The sequence below is a fragment of the Ornithorhynchus anatinus genome, chromosome 4 (assembly GCF_004115215.2).
Source record: "Ornithorhynchus anatinus isolate Pmale09 chromosome 4, mOrnAna1.pri.v4, whole genome shotgun sequence".
Taxonomy (NCBI): Eukaryota; Metazoa; Chordata; class Mammalia; order Monotremata; family Ornithorhynchidae; genus Ornithorhynchus; species Ornithorhynchus anatinus.
In genome coordinates this window covers 12,000,693-12,005,686 of record NC_041731.1, presented here as the reverse complement: position 1 = coordinate 12,005,686, position 4,994 = coordinate 12,000,693, and positions in this window count along the sequence as shown.

Sequence of the window (4,994 nt, the reverse complement as noted above, 5' to 3'; positions counted from 1 at the left end):
GGAGAGGGAGAGAGAAAAGGGAGAAAGTCAGGGTCATGCAAAAGGGAGTGTAAGATGAGGAAAAGTGGGGCTTAGTTTGGGAAGGCCTCTTGGATGAAATGTGCCTTCAATAAGGCTTTGAAGTGGGGGAGAGTAATTGTCGTATATGAGGAGGGAGAGCATTCCAGGCCAGAGGCAGGATGGATTGGCACATGACTTCCATACTCCTCAGGCGTATTTTCAGGCCATATCGCAAAGCAATTCATACTTGTTTATGCATCTTCTTGCATAGGTGGCTCCAGAGCATGGTCATTAGCACATTTCAGTGCCTCGAGGACTGTTTCAAAAATTTTCAATGAGGCATTTTGCCTGGTGAGTTGAAAGAGAATCCCAGTGGATCAAGTTAATTCTGTTTCCAGCTTCCTTACTGTATCCTTAAAGCTTGTTTCTTAGAATATTTTGAACAGGATTAGTGTACTACACACTACTCCTCTAATCTGATAGATTGACTATCATATTTACTGAGGGCTTACTGTGTGCAGAGCGTTGTACTAAGCATTTGGGACAGTGCGGTATAACAATAAACAGACATATCCCTTGGCCACAGCAAGCTTACAGTACTTCCATTCTCATGGCCATAATGCTGGGATGTAATCTTAGGAGCTTGGTAAAAATTTTGGAGGATTTACATGTTGGGTGACTTCCTTGCTTCTAGCTTCACTACCTTTTCCCTCTATCCCTGAAACGTCCCTGTAAAAACTATAACGATTCAAATGCTTTGTGATTGGCTGTGGCTAGCTGTGCAATTCTCTCTAGTCACCATTCCACACATTTACTCTTTCGAACATTTACTACCTGCTTTTTGAAAGAGTATGGATTGCAATTTTATAGACACTGAGAATTGCAACCAAATGCTTCCTTTACTCAATCATTCAATCATATTTATTGAGTGCTTACTGTGTGTGGAGCACTGTGTTGTTAGAGATAGGTGTGTGGCTTTATAAGTTAATGCCTTCGGGTAGATCAATCAATGGTGTTTCTTGAGTACTTACTTTGCTCAGAGCACTGTACTAAGCACTTGTTACTTAGATCCTTTACAAAATGCCTCTCGTGGCTGTACTTTTCACAGTTTCATGTAAAGAAGCTTAGACTGGTAGTAGACAAGATAGTCAAACACCCTAATGCTACCCAGATTACATGGTGTCTGCACGCTCTGTGCTATCATAAAGTTAATGCTATTCACTGAGAGCTGTCCTGAATGATCATTCAGCTCTGGAAAAGTCCAGCTCCATTATTTCTTCACCAATTTCTCTAGTCATCTGCTGTATGGACAACACCTTCCAGATTGCTACTAATTCCCTACAATTTGTTGCAAGGGAAGTGTCTGATCTGTTTAGACCAAATTTAGTTCTATTGGGCTCTAGTAGGATTTAGAGGCAGCAGCCATTGAAAAATTCACTGGAGTTAAGGAAAGTGAATGTACACTAAATATTAGAATTTGAGAAATGACATTTCTGGGTCAAATCAGTGGTCTGTCCAGTTTAAAATTCTGTATAACAGAGGCAACAAGATTTTTCAAGGAAACGAGCAATGACTACCCTCCTTGACACTCTCCCTGATGCTTCCTAATGGTCCAGCTGGCATTCCTAAATTTCCCCATTAATCTCTAAATTGTTCTCTGGTTACATGTTTGTTAATTTATCTAAATCCCTCTTGAACCTCCTGATATTTTGATATCTCAATTTAGGATCCATGTCATTCTATGTAACTGATTAGTGTGGAATTAATTTCATGGTTTTTGTTGAGATTTGGCATGATATTAATATTAGCAGAGTTGGACACATCAGTCATTTGCCTTTAATCCTTAATTTGCCTCTTATTTGATAGGGTCCTTTGGGAAAGTCAGTTACCTACTCTGTAGTTTGAGGAAGTAATACTTTCCATGCCTTTAATTCACCAGATGAAGAAATTTTCAACATAAATTACAAAAAAACCTAAGTAGAGAGTTCCCTATATAAAGTTCTTAGCAGCAGCATGGCCTAGAGGAAAGAGCATGAGCCTGGGAGTCAGTGGACCTGAGTTCATTCATTCATTCATTCATTCAATAGTGTTTATTGAGCGCTTACTATGTGCGCTTACTATGTACTAAGTGCTTGGAATGTACAATTCTGCAACAGATAGAGACAAGCCCTGCCCAGTAACGGGCTTACAGTCTAAACAGGGGAGACAGACAGCAAAGCAAAACAGAACAAAACAAAACAAGACAATATCATTAAGATAAATAGAATCAAGGAGATATACACCTCATTAACAAAATAAATAGGGTAATAAATAATATATACAAATGAGCACAGTGCTGAGGGGAGGGGAAGGGAGAAGAGTAGAGGGTGGGGGAGGGGAAAGGAGGGGGAGCAGAGGGAAAGGGGGGCTCAGTCTGGGAAGGCCTCTTGGAGGAGGTGAGTTCAGTAGGGCTTTGAAGAGGGGAAGAGAGTCAGTTTGGTGGAGTTGAGGAGGGAGGGCATTCCAAGACAGCGGTAGGACGTCAGCCAGGGGTCGACGGCGGGATAGGCGAGAAGGGGGGATGGTGAGGAGGTGAGCGGCAGAGGAGTGGAGTGTATGGGGTGGGCAGTAGAAAGAGAGAAGGAAGGTGAGGTAGGAGGGGGCAAGGTGATGGACAGCTTTGAAACCAAGAATGAGGAGTTTTTTTTTTCTTGCGGAGGTTGATAGGCAACCACTGGAGGTTTTTGAGGGGGAGTGACATGCCCAGAGCGTTTCTGTAGGAAGATGATCCGGGCAGCGGAATGAAGAATAGACTGGAGTGGGGAGAGACAGGAGGAAGGGAGATCCGAGAGAAGGCTGACACAGTAATCCAATCGGGATATTATGAGACCTTGTACCAGCACGATAGCAGTTTGGATGGAGAGGAAAGGGAGGATTTTGGCGATATTGTGAAGGTAAGACCGGCAGGTGTTGGTGATGGATTGGATGTGTTGGGTAAATGAGAGAGCTGAGTCAAGTATGACACCAAGGTTGCGGGCATGTGTGACAGGGATGTCAGGAAGAGGACAGGGTTTGGGAGGGAAGATAAGGAGCATCCTGGCTCCACTACTTACCTGCTGTGTGAATTTAAGTTGTCACAACTTCCCTGAACCTCAGTTTCCTCATCTCTAAGATCGGGATTCAATATTTATTCTTCCTATTTAGACTGTGAGCCCCATGCAGCATAGTGACTGTGTCTAACCTGATTCATTTATCCCTACTCTAATGGATAGAACAGTCCTTGACACATAATAAGTGCTTAACAGATTTCATTTTTAGAGAAGAAGCATGGTCGAGTGGATAGACCACGGGCTTGGGAGTCAGAAGGTCAAGGGTTCTAATCCCGGCTTTGCCACTTGACTGCTATGTGACCTTGGGCAAATGACTTCACTTCTCTGTGCCTCTGTTCCCTCATCTGTAAAATGGGGAGTTAGACAGTGAGCCCTATGTGGGACAGGGACTGTGTTCACCTCGATTTGCTTGTATCCACCCCAGAATTTAATACAGTGCCTGGCACATAGAAACTGCTTAAAAATATTATTATCAATTATTATATTATTATTATCAATCATTAATTAATTGCAATTAAATCTCTCTATGGGTCTGAACTGCTGGCTCAGTAAAGGGACTGAATTTTTTTCATATCTAGAATTTGGTTTTGAAATTGCATTCTACAAATCTTCTTTCTGTGTATAGCTTGATCAACATTCAATTTTCTTACCTTGTTGAGTCAGAATTCCATCTAAGATTAATTACGAATGCCCCTTTTTCCTTGTTTGTTTTTTATTACATAGATATGCCCTAGAGGTTTCAACATATTTTAAAGACATAAGTAAATAAATGAATGTAAATTGATTTTATTTTCTTTAGGATATAAATCAGTCAGATATTTAATTTTCTCTGAATTTAATTTCTCATCCAAGGGAATTAGGGATTTCAAAAATTTTACTTTTCACCTGTTGAATACCAGTGGGGATTGTGGGTGATGCTTAGAAAAGCTATTCTGGGGATCATATAAATCTTAGAAATCTCTGTTTTCCAGAGTGCCTTTAACCACGATTAGGAACAGCTGTGATCTTTATAGCAGTGAAAGAGGAACTTAGTGAGCCTGGGGAGGAAGCACTGTTTGGAAATTTCAGGTTGACGAAGCCAGGACTGCGCTCGTAGTTCTGCCAGTGACTCAGTGATTTCAGGAATATAATCAAACTTTTCTGGGTCTCCATTTTTCAATGTGCAAGATACAAGAAATACTATTTCCTTTTGTGACAAGTGGCAAAAATTATATTGCTATATCACTTGCTAAAAGCTCTATGTGCAAGACACATCTTTAGGTTCAATATTACAGTCATAGTGTGGAGATGATATCACAAGTTAGAGGCTACACCAAATATTGCAGGGGTTCTGAAACTATGGAAGCTGTCTTTTCGGCCGTAGAAATATGTTACATGTAAGTAACTGGTTTTAACCAGATGTATACTGGGGGTAGGATTGTCATTTAAAAAATAGATTAGAAGCCCACAGTATGCAGGAAACGTACTTACACTTTTAGGGAATCAACTGAGGGTATCGGCAATTGACAACACGAGATTATGAATGGTTTCATTGGATGTTTAACTCTATACAGATGAACCAAACCTTTCTCATTCACCATAAGGTCTTCAAACTCCACTACCAGTTATAAAGGCTTTTTTCAAGGAATTCCTACCTTCCTAAACTATTGGATAAAGGGAGGGAGAGAGGAAAGTTGAGCTAGCCCAAATCCTTGTGCTTCAGGAAATGTGAAACAATTGCTGCTAGATTTTGGACTCTAAGAAACTCTGCCAGCCAGGCATTAGAGTAGGATTGGCATTTGCCTGGTGAAAAACACCCAGTAGGAGGGGAACTGAACTCAGGGTTCCAAAGTGTAGTCCTGGCCATTTCTACTAAGCTAGACTTCTTGTTCAGTAACTTAGGATCCCATTTTTCCATATTCATGA